Below are 27146 nucleotides of genomic sequence, written 5' to 3' on the forward strand. Positions count from 1 at the left end.
ACCTATGTTTTCCAGCAGTCAGTTTCCATCATTCAGAAGAGTTTTCCAAACGTCCCGTGTACATGGAGCCTGAAACGCAGGTAAAATCTACTCCTGAACACAAGTTTGGTGCGTTCAAAAAACCGACTGTAAACTCAACTGCCTGTAAACGACTTTAAACAATTATGTGTACATGGACACATAGGAAAACATTAGGGAGAGTTCAGAGGTTGCTGGAAAAAATGCTGAACAGCTCCTGAACATGAGTTTAGGAGCTGCAGTGTACATGAGCTCTAATACAGGCTCCCGCTGTCAGCACTGTATAACACGTATGTGGCATCAGCAGCAGTACAGAGACTTCCCGTCCTGCTCCCAAAACAAAATCGTATTCATTTGGGCGCTGCTCAGCCATTCACAGGAAGCTTTTTATTTTATGAATGAATACAAGGCTTCCTCTGATTGTCAACTGTCAGGATTTCATAAAATTTGAAAGCTGATTGGCTGTGCTACAGTTGACACAAAGTTGAGACAAAGTTTGTCCCAGGCACTTTTTATTACTTTTAAAATCTTGCTAACAAAATCCTGGATATCAGTAAACATCTGATAGGAGTATGACCTTTCCCTCTTCTTTCCAAAACAAACAAAAAAATGTTTTGCTTCGAAACATACTATATTTTATTGAAATTAGTTCACGAAATGGAATAGTTGCATTTACCTTTTGTAGCATATGGCTTTGAGATAATCTATGCTTAAAAGTCAATCCATAAATATCATTGCACAAACTGTCACGCTTCAACCAGTTGTGAACCTTGGGCAAACTATACATATCCAAAGAAAGTACACGGGGCATATCTGTCACCATCCCCCCCCCCATCTTCTTCCTTGCATTTGACAGCAATTGCTGGCTGTCAAAATGACAGCTGAGAGTTGCTGTGTAAATACAGAAGCTATTCCAGCAGCTGCTGTCATTAACCGCCTCCTGCACGCCCTATAAAGAAATGATGGATGGGCAGCAGTTCTCTCATTCTGGGAGGTCGTCATATGACATCCTCCCACTTGAGCTGCGCATGCGCGCTCCTAGGGGCACGGTGGCGAATGGTGGTGTGCTGTGTCTCTGGGACAGCAGATCACCGATCGCAGTAAAGAGCTGATGATGTAGGCTCTATCATGTGATCAGTTGTGTCCAATCACAGATGATCACATGCAAACAGGAATTGCCGGATATCAGCAGTCTTCTCCTCATGCTGACAGCGCGAGAAGAGAGCCGGTAATCGGCATTCCTCAGAGGGAACATGTACACTGATCATCAATGATCTGTTGATCAGTGTACCACCATTAGTGCCACCTTTCAGAGCCCATAATTGCCACCTGTCAATGCCACATATCAGTGCCCATCAGAGCTGCCTTTCAATGCTGCCTATCAGTGCCAGTCAGTGCCGCCTATCAGTGCCAGTCAGTGCCACCTATCAGTGCTGCCAATCAGTGCCAGTCAGTCCCTTTATCTGTGCTCCCTAACAGTTCCTAACAGTTCCAATCAGTGCCGCCTATCAGTGCCAGTCAATGCCGTCTATCAGTGCCACCTAACAGTGCCCATCAGTGCTGCCTATCAGTGTCATATATGAGTGCTGCCTTTCAGTGCCCATCAGTGATGCCTGTCAATGCCCGCTAGTGATGCCTGTCAATGCTCATCAGTGCCTCCTATCAATACCCATCACTGCAGCCTCATTAGCGCACATCAGTGAAGGAGAAAAATTACTTATTTACAACATTTTATAACAGAAACTAAAAAAAAAAGTTTTGGTAATTTTCAAAATTTTCAGCGTTTTTTAGTTTGTTTAGCAAAAAATAAAAATCCCAGTGGTGATTAAATACTACCAAAAGAAAGCTCTATCTGTCTCAAAATGACCGCGCAATTGTCATTCAAAGTGCAACAGCGCTGACAGCTGAAAATTGGCCTGGGCAGGAAGGGTTAAAAGTGCCCGGCATGGAAGTGTTTAAAGGGACTCTCTGACACAGACAAAGAGCAGAGATACAAAGTAACATATTCATTTTGTATTTACTCAGCTCTGCAGATCAAAGGGATGAGCTTTTGGCTGCACATGACATCAGAGTAAACAAACTTACAAGTAAAAATAAAGTTTGATCTTTTTTGTAGTTACATGTAACCCCTTTATAAACCCTTAAACTGACCATACCCCAGCTTGAATATTGATTGATTCCTGCTGAATTAGAGCTGTGGGTAGCCCAGATGGTAACACCTGGCTCAACTAACTTCAACTGAAAGGAGCTGGATGGAAAATTGTTGGCGAACAGTGACTGCATCCAATTAGATGCAGTCACTGCATGGGTATTCAGAGAGCCCCAAAATGAGATTTTGACTGAAGCTAGCATTGTAGGTTATTACCTTTTTTTTTAGATCTACAAATATGCTAGCAAGTACAAATATTTCTTAAAGCAGAACTTCCGGCAATTTATTTTTTTTTATCATTCAGTGGGTCTATGCCTCCCAGCGCAAGACAGGTCTCTTTGGCTCCTGTCTCCCCCGCGGTCCAGTAGGAGGGACAGCAACAGGGGACAGCGGAGTGAACATGAAGACATCAGGAACAGTCCACTGTTGGATGTGGGGGAGCACCATTTTCCAGAGTATAGGCGCTGTGTTTACAGCAGAAAATGAGCAATTAACCCATGCAGTGCGGGCACAGCTCCACTGCATAGGGAAAACATTTTTTGCCGGGGTTGGGCTTTAAGTATAGTAAGGCAACCACAGTTCTACATAAAATCACATAGATTTTAATTAGTTGTATAATAAATTCCTTTTCAAATGCAGAAAAAAAAACCCATGGGACCACTAAATCTAAAAGAAAACTACAAAGATGAACTTATCCTTTGACTGTATCCACAGCTCGGTGGGACTGTCTCTTTAAGTTGGCTTTCACTGATGTGGATTTCTTCATAGTATAAATTCCTTCTCGACACCCTGCGGTTATATTCCTCCCTCACCTGTCCTAATCCCAAATCGCATTCACATGAATAACTTCTTCACTCTGATGGGCTTCAGCTGCCTGAAAGCACAAAACAACAAATACTGAACATCAAAGTCAGTCTGTGAAGTGTTACATAAAGACTTATAAAGGTACAATATACTACCATTCATAATCAGGGAGTATGTGTTATTATAGTCAATGGTTACCTAAAAAAAAACTATTTAAAAATTTTTTTTTTGTCCAAATTTTTATTTGCTGACTTCCGTATACCATATATGTAGTGGTGCTCTCTAGTAGTGGCACCATTTATTGCAGGAAGTGCAGTCAGCATCCCTGTTAAACAACTGCTGCAAGAAAATCAAATGCAAGATAAGCCAGCGAAAGAGTATGTTGCTTTCAGTAAAAGCCAATTACTAAATGTCTGTTGATAGACTGAAGGTAATAGGCTCAGCCCAGCCCACAAAGCTTTAACACATTTGCTACATAAGGCCTCATGCACACAGGACGTTAATAAAAACTCTCCTAGAAGTCTTCCTCCTGGCAGCAGCGTTTTATGCAGAAAAAAAACGCCTGACACTGATTAAAGTATCTTACGCTCAGGCGCGGACTGACAACTCATGGGGCCCCCGGGCAATAGGGGATCATGGGGCCCCTGGGCAATAGGGGATCATGGGGCCCCTGTGTCCTTGCCCAAACGCAAAAAAGCCTATGAAAAAAGGTACCAGGGGCAACTCATGGGGCCCCCTACTGACCCCAGGCCCTCGGGCAGTGCCCGAGTTTCCACATGGTCAGTCCGCCCCTGGGCCTGCCATTTATTGACCACTGCTTTAAAAGGATTCATCGCTCTCCTCTTCTATCTGATGCTCCTGGTTGTGGCAGTCCCTCACAGTCCATATGGGCTATTGGTCCTGTATCAGGGGCGGACTAACCATTCGAGCACTCGGGCACTGCCCAAGGGCCCGGGGTCAGTAGCGGGCCCCATGAGATGCCCCTGGTACCTTTCATTGGCTTTTTCATAGGCTTTTTTGGGTGTGGGCGAGGACATAGGGGCCCCATGATCCCCTAGCTTATGAAAGGTACCAGGGGCATCTCATGGGGCTCCCTAATGACCCTGGGCCCTTGGGCAGTGCCCGAGTTCCCAAATGGTCAGTCCGCCCCTGCTGATGCTTTTATAAGTTTAGGCACGTTTGCAAGCATCAAACGCTGGGGAGTTCATTCATTTCATTGACCAGAATGATAATTTATTATGGCCATTGAAATTATTTAATGATCAAGCACTAAATGTACCTATCGTTTAGGCATGTTTTGCCACGTCGAGAATTTTTTCTGCCAAAACGCTGCTGTTCCTGGACGCACTGGCCCTGGGTTTTTTTTTCCTGCTGGTATACGCTACTGCTACTAAGACCCCAGTTGCACTGGATGCGACTTAGCATGCGATTTGCATGCCAGGCGACTTGAAAATCGTATGCCAAGTCACGCCCTATTGTCTGCAATTACAATGGTCCTATAGGTGCGGATCCGACTTGGTCGGAGCCGCACCAATTTCTAAAGTAGTGCATGCAGTACTTTTGGTGCGATTTGCATAGACATCTGTGTTAGATGTCTTGCAAATCGCACCTCAAATCGCATTGACATCCCAACTTTGAAATGGTGCAACGTACAGTGACGTTTTCAAAGTCAGGATCGATGTGACCGGGGTGTAAAAGCTTCTAAAAGTCTGTGTGTGCATGGACACATAGGATAAGATGGAGGGTTGTTTGGAACTAGTAAAAAAAAAAAAAAATGCCTGAATACTCTAAAGGTGGCTGCAAAAACCCCCTGTGTGCATGAGGCCTAAGTCTGAAGGAACTCTCCACTACAAGCAGCTGCTCCCCAGCACCACTTGAACCCCAGATGAGGGAGGTGAGTCATTCATAGAGAGAAAAGCCTCTGAACACCAGATCAATGATAAACGTCCATACTTACTGTACAAACCATCCACAACCATAGCAAAGGCAGTGCCCACCTTAGGACCGCCCTCTCTTACTCATGTCACCAAATCAGAGCTTACTTGGAGAGTCTTTATGACTAAACCTTGATTGCGTGAAATGCATTAGAGGGGGGGGGGTCCTAAGGTGGGGACTGTCTCTGCCATGATTGTTGGTGGTTTGTACAATAAATATGGATGTTTCTCTCCACGGTGTGGTGGTTTTTCTCTCTGCTACTGATTAAACTCTTTTCCACTAACGCGTTTCACCAAATCAAAGCTTAACCACCTCCCGCCCGACATATAAGGAAACGACAGATGCAAGGCGGTTCTCCCATTCTGGGAGGACGTCATGTTAGTCAGTGCCACCTATCAGTGCTGCCAATCAGTGCCACCTATCAGTGCCAGTCAGTGCCGCCTATCAGTGCGCATCAGTGCCGCCTATCAGTGCACATCAGTGCCACCTATCAGTGCCGCCTAACAGTGCCAGTCAGTGCCACCTAACAGTGCCAGTCAGCGTCGCCTATCAGTGCCATATATCAGTGCTGCCTTTCAGTGCCCATCAGTGATGCCTGTCAATGCCCATCAGTGCCACCTACCAGTGCCTCCGCATCAGTGCCCATCAGTGCCGCCTATCAGTGCCCATCACTGCAGCCTCATCAGCGCACATCAGTGAAGGAGAAAAATCACTTATTTACAAAATAGAAACTAAGAAAAAACCTTTTTTTTTTCCAAAATTTTCAGTTATTTTTGGTTTGTTTAGCAAAAAATAAAACCCCCGAGGTGATTAAATACCACCAAAAAATGATTAAAATTTCATATTGGTACAGTGTTGCATGACCGCGCAATTGTCATTTAAAGTGCGACAGCGCTGAAAGCTGAAAATTGGCCTGGGCAGTAAGGGGGTATAAGTGCCCTGTAGGCAAGTGGTTAATTGTAGGGTCTCTATGACTAAGCCCTGATTGAGTGAAATGCATTAGAGGGGGGGGTGGTCCTAAGGTGGGGGCTGTCTTTGCCATGATTGTTGGTGGTTTCACCAAATCAAATCACGCGTTTCACCAAATCAAAGCTTAGTTGTAGAGTCTCTATGACTAAGCCCTGATTGTGTGAAATGCATTAGAGGGAGAGGTAAGGACTGTCTTGAAATGCATTAGAGGGAGAGGTAATGACTGTCTTGAAATGCATTAGAGGGAGAGGTCCTAAGGTAAGGACTGTCTTGAAATGCATTAGAGGGAGTGGTCCTAAGGTAAGGACTGTCTTTGTCATGTTTGTGGATAGTTTGTACAATAAGTGTGGATGTTTGTGATCGATCTGGTGCGCAATGGCTTTTCTCTCTACCACTGTAATATAGCTAGGGTGAAAAAAGTCTATTGCATTCAACTAAAATACATACATTTATTCAGCCATTTGTCTATAGTTTTTATTGAGTTTTCCATAGTTTTCTGTTTTACAAGAACAGGTCTATGGGGCAAGAACAGAGTATACACATTGCTAATCACAGTCATGGTATCAGTGGCATCACTAGGGTTGGTGTCACCTGGTGTGGTAAACCATGGTGTCACCCAAAGAGTCCTCTCAAAGCGCTGTATCAACCTCCGGTAGGGATGTTATGGTTGCTGCCTCCTCCTAGCTTTACCCCCTGGATGGTGTCACCCTTCTGGCGGGGGTCACCCGTCTGCGGTCCGCGCCCCCATAGCAATGTCACTGCATAGTATCAAGTTTACAACATAAATGTAATGGTAGAATTGGTACAGAAACTGGAGCAATTGTTGTAAACCAGTGGTTATAGAAAACCTCAGTCTAAACATTATGGTTATGGAGTATTTTCCATCTGGGGAGGATGGAGGTCTATAGAAGGGGCTATATGAGTTGCCGAGGTTAGGCAGGAATTAATGGAGGCTGGAAGGCAGAAGATTGGGGTTTTTCCTTGCATCGGGTTGTAGGCGATAAAGTGGAGAAAATGTAGAACGCAAAGGACCTAAAGGGGGAGGGAAAGGGTGGGCAAGTGGGTGGGGGAGGGTCTGGAACAGTAGGTGTTTAGAGTGGGATGGGGGGAAGGGGCTCAGATGGCATTATGATATTGGGAAGGGGAATTATAAAAAAAAGGTGGGGGCTGGGACCCAACCAGGGTACATGGTGCACTAATGGAGTTGCATATTATGGTCAGAATAGTGATAGGTCCAGATTCATCTGGTGATTATATTCCAGCCCAGAAGACCATTTGAGAAATGCGGTGTGGGTAGCATTTAGAATAGCTGTACTTCTCCTTTTGGACTGTTTTATGATACAGCCATGCATATGTTTGCACTCCGATGCTGAAAGTAAACAATACAGGAGCCCAGTTTTAGATGAGTGTTGAGGGGTTGGGACAGGGGTGGACTGACCATTTGAAAACTCGGGCACTGCCCGAGGGCCCGGGGTCAGTAGGGGGCCCCATGAGATGCCCCTGGTACCTTTTTCATAGGCTTTTTTGAGTTTGGGCAAGGACACAGGGGCCCCATGATCCCCTATTGCCTGGGGGCCCCATGAGTTGTCAGTCCGCCCCTGCAGGAGCCTGTGCATTGACTTGCAGCATACTGATCGCAGTTGCAATTCTCTGCAGACTTGAATGCAAATATGTAATAAACTCACATTTTATTTAGTATAAGTAAACCTTCGCTTTGTAAAACAATGTATTCAGTTTTAAATAGAAACCAAAGGCAAAACATTTGTGTTTAAAAAACATTGTAAACACTTATCCCCCATTTTTTTAAGCCCCTTTCACATGAGCGGACTGATGGCATCCACCTGTCTATTTTTCAGGTGGACCCGACCAGTCTATCCATAGACTTCTATGGACAATAGCCCACTGACAAACGCCAGCATCCATTCCTTGCGACAAAAACAGACCAATGGGGATCCGTTCCCCATCCATCCAGCGGATTGGATCAGATGACAATTGGATGGACACGGACAGGTGGTCCGTCACCATCCGACCGTCCCATTGAAACTAGTGGGCAGTGTCTGTGTCCGCTCTGCAACATCTGCCTGCTCATTATGGATCAGCAGAGAGATCCCGCGCTGAGCAGGCGGATTATGCTTACGGATCTGCCCCGTCTGAAAGGGGCCTTATAAGTGATCACATACCCTCTGTTCTCAGCTGCATAAGAGGCTGGGGAGGAGAAACAGCAGAACACTGAACCTCCCAGTGAAAGGGTGTGTGTGTGTGTGTATTGACCACACTGTGTTCTCATGCCTAGTGTGGTCTGTTTTTAATAGGAAAGCAGGGGGACTGGAAGGAACACCAGGTATTTCACACAAAGGAAGCAATACAAAGAGTACAGGATACTTTTTCATACAAGTACATGGTACAGCAGGCACATATCAGGAATATTAAATGTTGGGTTTACATATTCTTTATCTGTTGGTGCATTTAATATATTTTTGAAGAGGTGCATTATGCTTTTAACCTGTCTTTAGAGCCTGACAGCTAAATACTGTTACTATTGCATAAGGATAACATTTCAGCTTTTTTGCCTTCCCTTGTTATATCATACAATCTCTATTCACATCCTGCCCAAGTCAATGAGCTGTATACATCTGTGTCTCCAGGTGAGGTGTCAGCTGTCTCATTGTGCATCCAGGGCCACATATGGTTCAATTATTATTGCTCTTATGACTGAGTATAAACATCTTGTGAAAACAGGAATACGTTTTGATGTAAGAGCTCCGTATTATAATACTTAACATACAATGATGTGCATAGATCTGCCTCAAGGCTATGTGGATAATGAAGGCATTCCGGCTTTTGCTGTTAACTTATTTCCCTATTGTCCCTGTCATTGTAAACAAATTTAACAGGGCTCCTTTGTTTCAAAAAATGAAAAAAAATGGTGGTTTTTGATTTGTTTTTTGCTTTTTTTTTAAACCTTTAATCTACATACAGACACGGTGAAGTTAATGATGCTAAACTTTGTTACCCACAAGAGAATGGCAGCTGTCAAATGTCGGCAGATGCTGGAAAAGGAACATAATTCAGCCTGGGTTCACACTGATGCGGTGCGGAATTTAAACCGGTTTCTGTGCGAATTCCAAACTGCATCAGAATCGCACCAAGTTCATGCGAACCGCTGCGGGTGTGTATGTTAACCTCCCTGGCGGTATTCCCGAGTATATCTCGGGGTAAATTTTCAGCACCACAAGCAGTAACACCGAGCTACACTCGGGAATACCCTGCAATGCTGCTCTGGGATCTCTTCTTCACTTACCTTGTCCTGCGCTCCTGCGATGTCCCTCCTGCAGTGTCCCCTGCATTGTCTTCTGGCATCTGTCTTCTGGGTTCTGTTCCCTGCGACATTGGGATGTACGGGGACAGAACTGGCAGGAAATTTGAAAGTTGTAAAAGTGACATTCACTAAATTCACTAAAATCATATAGTAAAACATTCCTGTATCAAACCATTTCACATACATTTTGTCCCGAGTGCTTTGTCCTGTGCCCTGCCTGCATTTTTACTGTTCTTTCTGCCTGGAAACTGAGAAACGTCCATGGTGTCCAAAAAGCATCCCTTTAGGTCAAAAGCAGTTTTAGACCAGCTAGAGAACAGCGATAGGAAATCAGAACCACTTGTAGAATTGAGTGATAATGATTCGTGGGGAAATTCGTCATCAGAGACTGAAAACGATTTTGCGACTTTGCTCAGTGATGTGCGAACTTGGCGCTCTATTTCAAATTTCAGTGTTTTTGGTTTTATTATATTATGGAATTAAATTTATTATTATTATATTATTATTTTTTATGATTATTTATTAAATTCTAATTTTATGATTTCGTGTTTCAAATTTTAACATACCCGGGATGTTTACTAGACTCTTGTTCGGACAGATTTCAGTGAGTTATTCCTAAAAATTACAGGCCTACAATAAAAAAAATCCATATTTCCATGCAAAAAAAATGTACCGCTATGAGCACAGAAATATGGACATAATCAGACTGCTAGGGAGGCTATGTTAACAACACCCCAGAATCAGTTCACAAAACGTGGTGCAATGTGCAGAATCAGATCACAGGGGTTTGAATACCCGTGTGATCCCATTCTAGTGCAGACCAAAAAAAGGGTCCTGCACCTTTTTGGTGCGGATGAGGTACGATTTGAGTCATACAAAATGTATGGCTCAAATCCCACCATAGGAATGCGGTGCGGTTCCTGTGTGAATCACATGCGATAAGCCGCACCGTAGAAGTGTGAATCCGGGTTAAGGTGCATTCAGGTTCTTTCAGCATCCATTTAATCCTGTTTTATCAGCAACTTTGAAAGTTTGTATGAACAAGATCCTGACATTTCACAATACACAGGAACAATATCACTCATCACAAAAGCCTACCCTTTATCATTATAATTATTTCTTTGAGGTCCAAAAACAAAACAATGCCTAAGCTAAGAGGGGAATTCTGGGGGAAAGTGAAAGTGGCTATGTCTAGGCTGAAAGGGAAAATTTCTGCCTGCTGCAGACAGGAGCAGGCAGTACTGGGATAGCTTCATCTAGCTCCCTGGGCAAGGATGTGGAACTGCGCTCCCCTCCCCCACGTCTATTGAAATAGGTGCACCACCCTGTGCCCATTCTCTGCCCCTTTTTACCGGCTGTTTATAGTTGGCATCAGGGCTGAGACAAGGGGTGGGCAGAAGGGACAGCTGCCCTGGGCAGAAGGGACAGCTGCCCTGGGCACTTTGGTATCATGAGCCATGGGGAGGGAACCACAAGGAGACTGTGGGGAGGGGATTTGTGTTGGGAGAAGGAACTGGGGGGCTTCAGGGGTTGATATTGGTTCTAGGAGGGGAAATTTGGGGGGGGTTTGTGCTAGAAAAGGTGATATGATAGAGGGAGGAAGGGAAAATTTTGTGCTAGTAGGGATGATTGAGGGGTATTTGCTCTAGGAGGGAAACTGGAGGGGGAGGAGGATTTGGCTAGGAGGGGGGATTTGTTTGAGGAGTTTGTGCTAGAAAAGGTGATATGGTAGAGGGAGGAAGGGAAGTTTTGGAGGGGGAATTTGTGCTAGTAGGGATGATTGAGTGGTATTTTCTCTAGGAGTGAAACTGAATTTGGCCTTCCCAAATTTGTGCTGGGAGGGGGAATTTGGAGTGTGGTGGGAGAGGATTTTTGCTAGGTGGGGTACAATTTTTTGTGCGGGATTTGTGCTGGGTGAGATGAGGGAGGGGGGCAAAGATTTGTGCTAGGAAGGGGGATATCACAAGGGGGCAGATTTGTACTGGGAGGAGGGGGAATTTATGGGGGTGAGCATGCAGATTAGTACTCGTTTTTTGTCTGTTTTTTGGAGGGACTTTGTCCCGGCACTGATTGGCATGGAGTGTGCACTGCACATGCATGACCATTTACTTGTTATCTACAGCAGTAGCTGTCAAAGCAGACATGAAGCTACCCCCCAGCCCTGTTCACTAACTACTGATCTGGAGCCCCCCTACTGCTGTTCCCTGGGCAGCGTTGCATGACTGCGCAATTGTCAGTTAAAGTAATGCAGTGCCGTATCGCAAAAAAATGGCCTGATCAGGAAGGGGGGAAAATACTCTGGAGGGCAAGGATGGGGGAGGGGGTTCCGCTTTAACACTGATCTAGGAGACTGGAAATGAGGTAAAAGGCAGCATTGAAAAGCTGAATGAGGTTCTAACTGCTCCACACTCTATTCAACATTATGGGCTGGTTCACACTATAGAAACACAGTTATTGCATGCGCTTTTTTTAGTGTTTTTGGCACGTTCGAGTGAGTTTTTTTACATGTTCCAGTGCGTTTTTTATGCATTCCAGTTAATTTTTTCCTCTCTCTTTTTCTTCATTTTAAATAGGGACATGTGCATTCCAGTGCAGTTAATACTGCTTAAGGCCTCATGCATGCTGGGCATTTAGCCCTGGTGCATGGGATCCTGGCATTCTGGTGTCGGTGGAAGGCACAGGCGCCCTATCCAACCTCATTGCCACCAGCCTGTAACACTCTATAGGAGCAAACAGGGGAGGACTGACAACTCATGGGGCCCCCGGGCAATAGGGTATCATGGGGCCCCTGTGTCCTTGACCACTCTCAAAGCACACCCAAAAAAGCCTATAAAAGGTTCCAGGGGCATTTCATGGGGCCCCCTACTGACCCTGGGCCCTCGGGCAGTGCCCGAGTGCTCTAATGGTCAGTCCACCCCTGGGAGCAAACAGTCTGTGTTGCAGGGACTCATCTCTGGGTACATACTGTCCTAAACATTAGTACCACTTACTGCACCATCCAGCCTTATCCAGCAGCAGCCTCATAGAGGTTTGAAGGATGCTGTTGGTGGGGCTGGACAGTGAGCTTGTGCCTTCTAAAATGCCAGGATTTCATAAACGGGGGCTCAATGCCCAGTGTGCATGAGATCTTAAAGTACCTGCACCAAAATGTCATATGCATGAGGCCTTATCAGTCAAGCTATAGACAGAATAGGAGGCTGCAGCCATCAGAGGTGGTAAGTATGGATCTGTGGGAATAGTGAATGGTAAGTACAGGTCTGCAGGGACAGGGGAAAGGGTTAACAGTTGTGCGTATTGAGGGGGTGAGGATAGGAAGTTTGAGGAATTGTTCCACACTTTGACAAAGGATTTCATCAAGGTTGCCAGAAGCTGTGCCCAAAGGCTGCATGAAGGAAACCTAACCTAGACTAATAATACAGCCAAGAAATTTACTGCAAAAAAAGAAACCTGACAGGTTAAAAAAATTAAGTCAAATATTAATTGCTTGCCACTAATTCTGGTTTATATTTGTTTCAGTAGAGGATCCCAAGAGAATTCATTAGTCAGGTTCAAAGAAAATCATCTCCATCTTTATCTACTAATCCAGACAGAGCCATATTTTTCTTTCAAAACCCACAATCATATCAGTTTTCCTGGTGGGTAACCTGAGGGATTATTGGCCATGGCCACAGGATTTCTGTCAATTCCTCATAGTAAGTCCAGTAGCCAGTAGAGTATGAGTCATTATAAAGTGTCCTGTCCATGAATTCCACAGATGACCACCAACCCTCCAATTAACACTCACCAAAACAATTCATCTTTTCTAAAATTACCAGGTCAGGTCATGCTTGTCCATGCCTTCTACATGTTTAAATCAGTTTTAAAATGTAACTTCACCTATAATTTAAACATTTTCAAACAAACAGACTTTTCATTGTAGAAGACACATACTATATGACCAGGGGCGGACTGACAACTCATGGGGCCCCCGGGCAATAGGGGATCATGGGGCCCCTGTGTCCTTGCCCAAACTCACAAAAGCCTACAAAAAACATACCAGGGGCATCTCATGGGGCCCCCTACTGACCCCGGGCCCTCGGGCAGTGCCTGAGTTTCCAAATGGTCAGTCCGCCCCTGTATATGACCCCTCCACAATAAAGGATCCGTATCTGTGTGTTTGCAATGTTTTTGACAATGTTCACTCAGCCACACAGGCAAAACTCAGTGTACAAACCCTGGGATGAATAATCTCCCATGCGCATGCACAGGAGTTACATCATCCCAGTATGTCCAATCAAGATGGCTGAAGATCTCAAAACCAGAAGATTGGGAGAAGATGTCAGCGAGGGCGCTCATGGATGCTGTATCCCTGGAGGTAAAGGGAGGATAGTTTCACTTAAACATCCATTTCTTCTGTAAACCCAATGACATTTAGCTTCCAAAAGTACTGTGTATCATAAACATTTGCTTATTTTTTTTAAATTTAAACATGTTTTCTCCTTTTTATCATTATTACTTGCATCTCAGACTTCATGTCTTTATGGACTCCGGTGATGGCTCATTAGCATTTCTCAGGGCAGGTTTCCTCACAGTGACAACAGTAGGCCATGCCTGTGTAATACAGTATGTGCTGAATGTCCACTTGTAATCACTGTTGGTTGTTTGTGTAAAGGGTGACAACACAGAAGTACACTGGGAAACAGGGACAGAACGTGTCACCCTATACCTGGAAGTGTCTTAAAGGGGAAGTATAGCCAAAGCTCTTTTGGCCCTTCTGTAGGTCATACGAGTGTATTTAGTTCTGCACTTCCATGACCACTGGCGGCTGATATCACTCAGCTGGTCAAGACCCTGAAGGGATCCTGATTTTAATGTTGGGATACACCCAGATTCCCAACCTGCAGCTGGCTCTGCCTATCAGTGAGCTGCTGGGAGCCTGAGCCAGCTGCTCCCTCCCCCTCCACAGCCCGGCATTCCAGTGGGTGCTGGAGGGGCAGAGCAGACAGTGGTGACTAACAGTCACCGTTCTCTGCTCACCAAAGACCAAGAACTGAGCAATCAGCAGTCATGTGACTGCTCGGTTCTCAGTCTTAGAAGTGGCGGGGGACAGATGCAGCGTCAGACCAATGCTGCCTACACCTAGGTAAGTATGATTTTTTTTTTCTTTTTTCCTGAACTTCTTATTTAACAACAAACTTCATGGCAAAATCAGTTGGTATTATTTTAAAAATGTCACTGTGAGTGCTGGATGTGAGTATTTAATCTGGTTTATGCTGGATTTTTTTTTTGTAGTTTTAATAGCATGTTGGTATTAGGTTAATTATGATTTTGGGTAATGCTGGAGGAAGTGGTGGACTATTTGCATTTTGGTAGTTTGGTTTTCTGTTACTTTTAATTTGTATTCGTTATATTATGTTGTATCTTAATAGTATGGAAGGTTTATTAGAGTATAGTGTTAATTTAGATGTATTGCTCTTTTTGGTAATTGTATTATGTCATTGTGTCTTGTTGTGTTCTTGTGTTGTCTTCATTGAATGTGGCTGTCTCAATATATTCCCTTTGGGATTAGTAAAGTATTCTGATTCTGAAAAATTATTTTTTTTAATACCATTAAATTGTTAGAGCTTGTAAGAGCTTTGTTGATGTATTAGAAAAAAATTAGATTTTAGTGATTGGGTGTACATATAGTTTAAAAGTGAACTCTAGGCAAACGTTAAATGACACACCTTCTGATCATATCATGTATTTGGTAAAAATAAATAATGAATGAATAAATAAATGAATGCATGACTGTGTTTTTGAAATGCAGCTGAAATCTGTCATTATACTAGCCTACTGTTATGCCCTGAGCAGCAGAGTTAGGCTGAGAGACGAAGGGATAGCCATGTCAGCCAGTACAAGCTCTAATGCACTGCATGGTGCTGTCAGTCTAACGCAGTGAACATGCTTACAGAAGAGGGAGAAAGGTGGGTGACAAAAGTGGTTGAATGTGTGTATTTAAAATGTGAACATGAATTTATGTAATTGTAAAATATATATATATATATATATATATATATATATATACACACAGGTGAAACTCGAAAAATTAGAATATCGTGAAAAAGTTCATTTATTTCAGTAATGCAACTTAAAAGGTGAAACTAATATGAGATAGACTCATTACATGCAAAGCAAGATAGTTCAAGCCGTGATTTGTCATAATTGTGATGATTATGGCTTACAGCTCATGAAAACCCCAAATCCACAATCTCAGAAAATGAGAATATTGTGAAAAGGTGCAATATTCTCGGCTCAAAGTGTCCCACTCTAATCAGATAATTAAGCCATAACACCTGCAAAGGGTTCCTGAGCCTTTAAATGGTCTCTCAGTCTGGTTCAGTAGGAATCACAATCATAGGAAAGACTGCTGACCTGACAGTTGTGCAGAAAACCATCATTGACACCCTCCATAGGGAGGGAAAGCCTCAAAAGGTAGTTGCAAAAGAAGTTGGATGTTCCCAAAGTGCTGTATCAAAGCACATTAATAGAAAGTTATGTGGAAGGGAAAAGTGTGGAAGAAAAAGGTGCACAAGCAGCAGGGATGACCGCAGCCTGGAGAGGATTGTCAGGAAAAGGCCATTCAAAAGTGTTGGGGACTTTCACAAGGAGTGGATTGAGGCTGGAGTCAGTGCACCAAGAGCCACCACACACAGATGGATCCTGGACATGGGCTTCAAATGTCAGGTTGTTCCTGAACAACAAACAACATCAGAAGCATCTTACCTGGGCTAAAGAAAAACAGACCTGGTCTGTTGCTCAGTGGTCCAAAGTCCTCTTTTCTGATGAGAGCAACTTTTGCATCTCATTTGGAAACCAAGGACCCAGAGTATGGAGGAAGAATGGAGAGGCACACACTGCAGAATGCTTGAAGTCCAGTGTGAAGTTTTCACAGTCTGTGTTGATTTGGGGAGCCATGTCATCTGCTGGTGTTGGTCCACTGTGCTTCATTAAGTCCAGGGTCAACGCAGCCGTCTACCAGGAGATTTTGGAGCACTTCATGCTTCCTTCCGCATACGAGCTTTATGGGGATGCTGACTTCATTTTCCAGCAGGACTTGGCACCTGCCCACACTGCCAAAAGCACCAAACCTGGCTCAATGACCGTGGGATTACTGTACTTGATTGGCGAGCACACTCGCCTGAACCGAACCCCATAGAGAATCTATGGGGCATTGCCAAGAGAAAGATGAGAAACATGAGACCGAACAATGCAGAAGAGCTGAAGGCCGCTATTGAAGCATCCTGGTCTACCATAACACCTCAGCAGTGCCACAGGCTGATAGCTTCCATGCCACACCGCATTCAGGCAGTAATTGCTGCAAAAGGGGCCCAAACCAAGTACTGAGTACATATGCATGCTTATACTTTTCAGAGGTCCGATATTGTTCTATGTACAATCCCTGTTTTATTGATTGCATGTAATATTCTAATTTTCTGAGATTGTGGATTTGGGGTTTTCATGAGCTGTAAGCCATAATCATCACAATTATGACAAATCACGGCTTGAACTATCTTGCTTTGCATGTAATGAGTCTATCTCATATATTAGTTTCATTACTGAAATAAATGAACTTTTGCACGATATTCTAATTTTTCGAGCTTCACCTGTGTGTATATATATATATATATATATATATACAGCCTGTAAAATAAGTATTGAACTCGTCACCATTTTTCTTGGTAAATAGATTTCTAAAGGTGCTGTTGACACAAAATTTTCACCACATGCCGGTAACAACCGCATAACTTAACTTAATTTCTGGACTTATTTGTTTTGGTTTCTATATATATATATATATATATATATCAGGGGCGGACTGACCATTTGGAAACTCGGGCACTGCCCGAGGGCCCTGGGTCAGTAGGGGGCCCCATGAGATGCCCCTGGTACATTTTTCATAGGCTTTTTTGAGTTTGGGCAAGGACACAGGGGCCCCATGATTCCCTATTGCCTGGGGGCCCCATGAGTTGTCAGTCCCCTGATATATACAGTATATATGTGTTTGTATATACATGTGTTTTCAGCCATGTGGCAGAGATTACAATTTTTGGGCAAACATCATGGATTAAAAACTATTAGACCATGTAAGAAAAGAGGAACACCACCTCCTGTCCATTTAAATAACAGCAATCCCTTCCAAGTCAACTATATGTATTGCTAGGGTTGTAAAAAAAAAAAACCTTTATGCAGATTCCTACTTGCTTCTGCTGTGTAGATACACAGTCTCAGAATTGTAAGAGAATAAAAGTTGCAACCGCTGAATCCCATTTCCTGGGCTTGGCTTCTCTCACCCAAAATGAAACTAACTTTGCATTGGATGCCTCCAATTTAACCTTGTTCTCTGTGTTTTTCTGGGAAAATAGAAAGCTAGATTAAAAATTCTAAGAACTGCTGTCTGCAAATAGAAAGTGTTGCTTTAATTGCAGAAGAGAGAAATTTTATTTTTTGACAGTTATAGGAATTGGAAAGCAGTAAATGAAAAATGGAAGTCATTTTTAATAGCAATGAAAACAATAGCTTGTAAACAGTCATATTTTATTGCTAACCAGTACATTCCTTTAGAAAATAAAATGAAGAAATACTTTGTATTCGGTTCCTAAATTCTGCTACTTTCAGTATTATCTCATATTACCCTGTGTGAAGAAATATAGATTTTGCTTTACCTCCTTTTTTCACCATCATACAACTTTTTAAATCCTCGCACACAATGCAATGGGCAGTGTGCCGCTAGGTTCACATACGTGTGGGTGGTGCCGCTGCGGATCCGCACGAAAATCCGTGCAGCCGCACCACCCGCACAGAGAAATGCGGACCTGCGGGCTGGTGCCGTTATTTCTAATGGCACGCCGCTCGCACTGGAAACCGTTTTGGGAACCGAGGATCCCGTGCGGGCTGCATTTTCAGAAGAAGTGCAGGGACTTCTTCCTTGTGTGTCAAGGGGCACAGGAGTCCATTCAAATGAATGGGCTCTTGTGCCCGCGCAAAACGCAGCCTGCACGGCCGCATATATGTGAACCGGGGCTGAATGTTAATCACCATTGCAGCAGAGGACACCCTCCAATCCTGACCCTCAAAGCCTAGTACACACGATCAGAAAAACATACAAAAAATACCGCTTTTGAAGCAATCATAGGATAATCTGATCATTAGCTTTCGTCAGAAATAATTAAAAATGACAAGAATGAAAATTTTTCTCGTACAATACCAGATTGTATAATTTTCGTTTATTCGTCTTGTCTGAAAATACAATACAAATACATTGCAATACATGACATCACTTCCAAATTTTTATTCTGAGAGAATTATGAGAATTTGCGTAACTTTGGTAAACTTTTCATTATCGATATGAGATTAGCATGCAAAAAAAAAAAAGAAGGATGATCATCTGTCCAATATTCTCATCGTGTGTACAGGGCTTTAGCCATAAATTTATAGGAGGACATCCGAACTTCATATGTATGTAATGGCAAAACTCTTTTTCACTTGCAATTTTTCACCAACTGTAGAAGAACTCTATGTACAGCAATATAACATATACCTTGATAAATACATAGCTGCAAACAGCTGGCCATTTACCAGCAACACCTACACCATGGTGTTGCTCAGCACCCTTTGTGCTATCTTCATCTTTGACAGCATCAGAGCACAATGGATATTGACAGATCTAGTCAGACATGGTGGGGCTGAGGGACACCACAGTAAATGGCCAGCAGTTTCCAATGCTTGCCTGGACTACCAGAGTACAGACAGAAGTCAAACATGGCGCTATGAATTTATCAAGGTACAGGTGTTATATGGCTATTTAATCTCATATAGTAACACTAGGGTGAACTGGGATGGAAACCAAGAACATAGAATGGATATTCACGTCCAGGTACAGAAGAAGTATGTTATAGAAGATACAAGCAAGCCCATTCTTTAACATTTACTCTCTGCTACTCTCAGCTCTCCACTTAAAGCAGAAATCCAGGCAAAAATGTTTGTGAACCATGCAGTGGGGCAGTGCCCACACTGCATGGACTAACTGTTTGTTTTTTCTTTCTAGGGGTGATAACAGTGTAGATATACATACTGAATCAGATGATCCTCGGAGCGCAAGACCGGTCCCTGCAGCTTCTGTCTCCCTACACGCTAGAGGTCTTGTGAATGGACTGCTCCTGACGTCATCACGCCCATAGACCGGCTCTGGGAGTGAGGATGGCACAGACAGTCTACCGCTGGACTTCCAGAGGATCGGAGGACAGGGTAAGTATAGCTCTTCCCTAAACCCATGGACAAATCAAGCTGTTTTCCCATGCAGCGCGGGCACAGCCCCACTGCATGGGAAAATAAAAAATGTACATGGAGTTAACACTGGGTATACATTAGTAGATTTTCATTTGAAACTTTTTGTTTTAAGAACGTTTGTTTGATTTTCTAATTGTTAGGCCTCATGCACATTGGACATTTCTCTATCTAGACGTCTTTCCTCCTGGCAGCAGCATTTTGGCATTAAAATGCTTGATGCTTGTAAATGCATTTAGGCGCATTTAGCAGTGTCAAGCGTTTGGGTATTAATTCATTTCATTGGCCAGAATAATAATTTATTCCAACCATTAAACCCGCCTAGAGTTAATGTACGTATACACGTGTTTATGTGCATCATGTGTTTTTTTCTGCCAAAAAACTGCTACTCCTAGATGCACTGGCAGTGAGGTTTTTTTTCCCCTGCTTCTAAACGCCCAGCCTCTAAATGCCTATGTGTGCATGGACACATAGGGGATGATTTACTAAAGGCAAATGCGGTGCACAGTATATTTACCTTTAGTAAATCAACCCCATAGACTAACATGCAGGGGTGTTAGGAGGCAGGAAAAAAAAAGCCATATGTTCCTAGGAGCAGCTGAAAAAGCATCCAATGTGCAGGAGGCCTTAGTGGGGTCAAATCAACATTCGTTTTCAACTGCAGTGATGAGAAAATTCAGGATGGATGAATTCAGCAGGATGGAAAATTTTTCTCGAATAAATGAATTTCTAGCGTTGTATGTGATTTCTATTTGGTAAAGTCCATTTGTTCCTAAATCTAATGTTAAAAGCATGCATATTTTTGAAGTACTTTCAAACAACTTTCATGAAGCCATCGAATGTACTGAGGATTTTTATATGATTGGTTATAAAAACATTCATATTAAAATCTACTAATGTATACCCAGCTTTACTATCTGCTACTCTCAGGTCCTACACCCCCCTCCCACCGCACATTCCTCTAAACCTGCCTTTCTCAACCAGGGTGCCTTGAGGTTTCTTTAGGGGTGTCTTGGCAAAATGTCTAAAAATTGCTCAAAACTTGTATACAAGCCAGTGGGTGGAAGAAGCCTGCCTTTTAGTTACAAAAGCCATAGGTTTTCATTGTGCACCATTATGACCTTCTAGCCGCTGGCATTCTGACAACCAATGACATTATCAGTTGATAAGGAGGATGTCAGCTGCCTGCACAGCATCCTAGTTTGACCCTCTCCTGCCCCTGTCCATCAGTGCTGGGGTCACATTAGCTCAATGATGGAGAAAAACTGAGGGAGAAGAGAAACATCGGAATACTAGTCAGTACCAGTGTGCAAAAGTGTATTTGCTTTGGAAGAATAAATCACATCTAACGTTGGGTGTCCTACAAGTGTGGATGTTGCTGCATTATATACAACTATTAGATTAATTTTTCACATTTTAGAATGGGGTGTCTCAAGACTGTCCATCATTTTAAAGGGTTCCTTGACTGAAAAAAAGGTTGAGAAACACTGCCCTAAACCTATATCCCCTCTACACACTCTGCTCACACTACTTCTAGTGAACTACACCCTCTGCTCACACTACTTCTAGTGAACTACACCCTCTGATCACACTACTTCTAGTGAACTACACCCTCTGCTCACACTACTTCTAGTGGACTACAACCTCTGCTCACACTACTTCTAGTGAACTACACCCTCTGATCACACTACTTCTAGTGGACTACAACCTCTGCTCACACTACTTCTAGTGGACTACAACCTCTGCTCACACTACTTCTAGTGAACTACAACCTCTGCTCACACTACTTCTAGTGGACTACAACCTCTGCTCACACTACTTCTAGTGAACTACAACCTCTGCTCACACTACTTCTAGTGGACTACAACCTCTGCTCACACTACTTCTAGTGAACTACAACCTCTGCTCACACTACTTCTAGTGGACTACAACCTCTGCTCACACTACTTCTAGTGAACTACAACCTCTGCTCACACTACTTCTAGTGAACTACATCTTCTGCTCACACTACTTCTAGTGAACTACACCCTCTGCTCACATTACGTCTAGTGAACTACACCCTCTGCTCACACTACTTCTAGTGGACTACACCCTGTGCTCATATTACTTCTAGTGAACTACACCCTCTGCTCACACTACTTCTAGTGAACTACACCCTCTGCTCACACTGCTTCTAGTGAACTACACCCTCTGCTCACACTGCTTCTAGTGAACTACACCCTCTGCTCACACTACTTCTAGTGAACTACACTCTCTGCTCACACTACTTCTAGTGAACTACACCCTCTGCTCACACTACTTCTAGTGAACTACACCCTCTGCTCACACTGCTTCTAGTGAACTACACCCTCTGCTCACACTACTTCTAGTGAACTACACCCTCTGCTCACACTGCTTCTAGTGAACTACACCCTCTGCTCACACTGCTTCTAGTGAACTACACCCTCTGCTCACACTACTTCTAGTGAACTACACCCTCTGCTCACACTACTTCTAGTGAACTACACCCTCTGCTCACACTACTTCTAGTGATACTCTTACATGCGCCCTTTAGCTCCTCACCACCTAATTGGGGCAAAATAAACTAAGCCAGTGGACTTGAAAGAAAGACCATAGATATCCAAAAAGCAGATAAATAACAGTAACACAATTAGGGTTTGTTTATACTTGTTGGGGGGGCAGCTGAACCACGTTTTTACCACCTCCCCAACTACCCCCCCTTAAAGCGGAGCTTCACCCAAAAGTTCTTCCCCCGCTCCCCGTTGAGGATTGGCACCTTTGGGGAGTGGGGGGGAGTGGGTACCCAATTTTGTCATGTACTCATTCCCACTTCCGCTGCGATCACCTAGGCGATTGGAAGCGGAAGTTCTCCTACCCCTCTTTCTCCCGCAGTCTTTTGGGACACGTGACATGTCCCAGAGGACTGTGGGACCATTCACAATGCACAGCGCCACTTGCACATGCACAGGGGGCACCAGGCTGTGAAGCTGCAAGCTTTCACAGCCGGGTGCCCACACTTAAGCTGCCGGTGCCAGGGACAAAGAACAGTCGGTGAGGACACCGCTGGATCCTAGGACAGGTGAGTCGCTGTGTTTTAAAAGTCAGACTTTTAAAAGACTTTTATTTTTTTCACCAGGGACTGGAGCTTTGCTTTAAGGTGCAAAGGTAGCTGGATGGTGTTGTTCACAAGCTTTGCTCCATAGCTGAGGCAAAAATCTCACCCCCCCTATTCAAGTAAATGGGGCTGAGCCACGACTGTCCTGTAGCCATGTGCAATGAATGTGGTTGCTGTGTGGTGCCATTACAAGGTTAAAACAATTGGTGAGAAGGTGACATATCAGCTGTGCTTGTCACATTCCTCTGAAAAGTGATCTGCTGTGGAGTGTAAAGTCTGTGTAAACGTAATTTTTATTTATCCATTTATTAAACTCTTTAACACGTTTAATTTTGTACTGTTTTTAGCACGTTTTTCATTTTTATCTCTATGAAATTGTCAGGAACGCACTCTCTCCGAGTACCTCTATTCCGTGTTCAGTGCAACAATGTTGATCTTCACTCCTAGGGGGTCATTCTATACAATTTACAAAAACACAAAATTGAACCCCCACCACAGGATGTGCAGAAAAAAAAGAGGAGATAAACAACTATATATAGTAAATATAACAAAACAAATTAGCTCGGGACAAACAGTGTCCACATCACTAAATAAAAAGCAATATATAACGAAAAAGTAAAATAAACCTTACTGAGACAACAAACAATATATAACAAAATATCCCAAGAAGCATGTGACCTGATATAAAGCTCACAGTCACATTATTAAAAACATTTACAGCCTCATGATCCATCCACCTGCCTACAAATAACCAAATTAAGCAAGTAATGGGAGGCACACTGAGTCCCGTGCTGGTAGTGACTCAGGTCACAATGCATTGGGAACACTCATTGACATAAACAAGATCAGACTGCAGGGCATTATAAAAAATACTCTGTCATGCCAGAACCCCTGAATCAAATCCTAATGTTCTGTGTAATAGGAGTGAAGTACTGCTCCTCTTTGCTTATATGCTTTGAATTTGCTCCACCAGCCCCCCTGCATCTGACGCCATTAACAACCCAAGGAGACACTTTTCTGCTTGGATTGTTTTAAATGGCATTGGGTGCAGAGTGGCTGGTGGAGCAAATTCAATGTATATCGTGGCCCCAGCCCTAACAGGGTTATAAAAGTGGCACAGAGACTTTTTCTACTGAAGAAAATTATTTTATTGTATTCTATGAATGTCATTGAATGTTATTTACATGTCAGAAATGCCTGCTTTATTTCCCTCTTATTTTATATTTCTTGCTTCAATAGACATTTTATTATGAAGAAAATTAAAATGGAGTTTGGATTTTAAGTGCGAACCATGCATGATCCATGATTAGATTTGCAATACCATCTCTGATGACACCGCCGCAATATGTATTGTAGCTTTATATTTATCTTTGAAGATTGTAAAAATAAAATTTCATTCTGTTTTTATAAAAAATCTCTTTTGAATTGTTGAATTTTATCATACAAGTAAATTGTGCCGTTAAAGTCCCACCAAAAAAGGAGTTTTCCCCCACTTGTATTCGTTAGGGATGTTGGCACTTTGGTGCCCTTTTATGACACAGAGAATAGCTGCGATTCAACAGATCTCAGCTATTCTCTGGTTATTCACAGTTTATGACACTCAGGAGATCATGTCAGCCCTTCACTGGAGATCTGTGTTCTCCCTCCAGATTCTCCAGCCCAGAGCTGGAGAATCAGAGGGACCGAAAACTAAGCAGAGATAATTTACCTCTGTTTAATAAACTGATCTTTTACTGTAATCTCGCAAGATTATAGTAAAATCAGCTGTTTTCCAGAGTTTGGAGACCGTTCTCCAGCGTTTGGAGACCGTTCTCCCTTCGTTCGGAGAACTGCTTCATAAACTGCATTCACAGGAGAACACAGTTCTCCTGAGAATGCCGGAGAACTGAGCAGCGATCTATTACCGCTGGTTCATAAACTATGGTGTACTATGGTGTACGTTTATGAACCAGCAGTAATAGATCGCTGCTCAGTTCTCCGGTATTCTCAGAACACAGTTTTCCTGTGAATGCCGTTTATGAAGCATATGTAGATCAGTTCTCCAAACGAAGGGAGAACGGTCTACAAACGCTGGAAAACGGCTGATTTTACTATAATCTCGCGAGATTACAGTAAAAGATCAGTTTACTAAACAGAGGTAAATTATCTCTGCTTGCCCACCGCAGTCCCTCTATAAGTCGCTGATCGCAGCCATGAGTAGTATAAAACAAATAAAAATAAAAATTCTAGTATATATACCACTATTTATAGATGCTATAACTTTCATGTAAACCAATTAATATACAAATATTAGGATTTTCTTTATCAAAGACATGTAGCAGAATACATTTTGGCCTAAATTTATGAAGAAATTAGATTTTTCACATTTCTTTATTAGTTATGTTTTATAGCAAAAAATAAGAAAATGTTTTGTTTTTTTTTAAATTGTCAGACTTTTTTTGTTTATAGAGCAGGGGTGATCAAATACCACCGAAAGAAAGCTCTATTTGTGGGGGGGAATGACATAAATTTAATTTATGCACAGCATTGCATGACCGCGCAATTGTTAGTTAAAGTAATGCAGCGCCATATCGCAAAATCAGAAAGGGTGTTAAATCATCTGGAGGGCAAGTGGTTAAACTTTTTTTTGTACATTTCTTCAGTTGTTGCTTCCTGGTTTCTAGCCTAGGTCAAAATGATGTAACCCATCCCAGGAGCCTTCAGGAGGGGAGGAAGAGCTTTCTCTAAACATACCCTCCTGCCTTCATTAAACACACCCGCCAGCCTGCATGTCTAAGCTAAGAGCAGATGGATTCCAGAAAGTAAATGCTACAGGAATCAATTGCCCTTACTCAAGATGGCTTGAAATGCTAGGGGGTGTTTTTCAAAGTGATGGAGACATGGATGGATGGGGGAGTTTGCTTTGAATATACTATAATGAATAAAACAGCGCTTTCAGTTTGTAATGCTCAGACACAGTTAAGGCGATACTAACGGCTTAATTTTTTTTGTCTAAAAATAACAATCATGTCTATACTTACCTGCTGTGTGTAGTGGTTTTGCACAGAGCAGCCCAAATCCTCTTCTTCTTGGGTCCCCTGCAGGCTCTCCTGGCCCCTCCCTCCTGTAGGGTGCCCCCACAGCAATCAGCTTGCTATGGGGGCACCTGCTGCTCTATGTGTCCATTCACACACAGAGCTGTGGCTCAGCCCCACCCCGCCCCCTCTCTTTTCTCATTGGCTGATTGACAGCATGGGGGCACCCGCTGCTCTGTGTGTATATTCACACACAGAGCTGTGGCTCAGCCCCGCCCTCTCTCTTTTCTCATTGTCATGATTGACAGCAGTGGCAGCTGATGGCTCCCACTGCTATCTCAACCGATGAGGAGAGGGAGTCCTGGGATAGCCCAGACTCCAGTGCACATCGCTGGATTGAGAGGGGGCTTAGGTGAGTATTAGGGGGGGCTGGAGGGAAAGCTGCACACAGAAGGCTTTTTACTTTCATGCATAGAATACATGAAATTAGAAAACCTTGAGCCTTTACAACCACTTTAAGTCCCACTTTACACATAAAATACTAATAAAACCATAAATTGCAAAGATGAGTGCCTTTACAAGTTCACTTTGTTCTCATACATATGTATGATTAAGTACAATAACATCTAAACATCTCATGTTGTTTTCGATGTTTGTAGGTTATTGGTATTATGATACATATGTATGAGAACAAAAAGAAACATCTTGGCAATTTGTGATTTGAACAATATTTTATGTGAACAAAAATAAAAGTTTGTACTTTTTATGTAGTTTATATTGTTCAGGTTATGTTAGTAACTTGGTACCTTTAAAGTCCCATTCTTTATATGATATGGTCATGATCAGGGGTGGACTGACAACTCATGGGGCCCCTGTGCAATAGGGGACCATGGGGCCCCTGCGTCCTTGCCCAAACTCAAAAAAGCCTATGAAAAATGTACCAGGGGCATCTCATGGGGCCCCTTACTGACCCTGGGCCTCGGGCAGTGCCCAAGTTTCCAAATGGTCAGTCCGCCCCTGGTCATGATAGTTTACAGCTGAGGTTGTGGTAGATTATAAATCAGTCCAGTTATAACATCTTACAGTTCATTTACTGGATTGATCAAGTGACCGGGCAAAAAAGAATACTAATTATATTTAACACTGTAATGGCATAAACAGAAGTGGAGTGCAATAAAACAACTATTTCAAACACTCTAAATAAAAAAAAGTCCATAGAAAATAGTTCAATGACATGAGCAGAAATACTAATCATTTGGTGATGTCAGAAGTGTGGCTCCTCCTCCCATATGCGTTAGATCCTGAACAGGACTTCAACAGTGGGAACAGAGCCACATTGTCACCCTGCACATATATACAACACCGCTGCTGCCATGAAGACCATAACGCCGCCAATGCTATAATAGCTATGAAGCGGCACCACTGGACTTCCACATTGCAGAAGTTTCAAAAAGAAATATAAAACAGGACAATGATATTCAAAAATCATTTGAAATCCCGATAGTAAATTATAAATAT

General features: G+C 43.1%; 1 long non-coding RNA gene across 1 annotated transcript in view; it reads right to left on the reverse strand.

Moving 5' to 3' along the window:
- Window positions 1-2753: 2753 nt before the first annotated feature.
- LOC149461752 (uncharacterized) overlaps window positions 2754-27146 on the reverse strand; it is a 102473-nt gene continuing 78080 nt past the window's right edge. The window contains exon 2 of the long non-coding RNA XR_016312769.1: window positions 2754-3041. This is a non-coding gene — a long non-coding RNA (uncharacterized LOC149461752). The remainder of the gene's footprint in view (window positions 3042-27146) is intronic.

The sequence above is a fragment of the Staurois parvus genome, unplaced genomic scaffold (assembly GCF_062004578.1).
Source record: "Staurois parvus isolate SC_StPar_1 unplaced genomic scaffold, SC_StPar_1.0 ptg000192l, whole genome shotgun sequence".
Lineage (NCBI taxonomy): Eukaryota > Metazoa > Chordata > Amphibia > Anura > Ranidae > Staurois > Staurois parvus.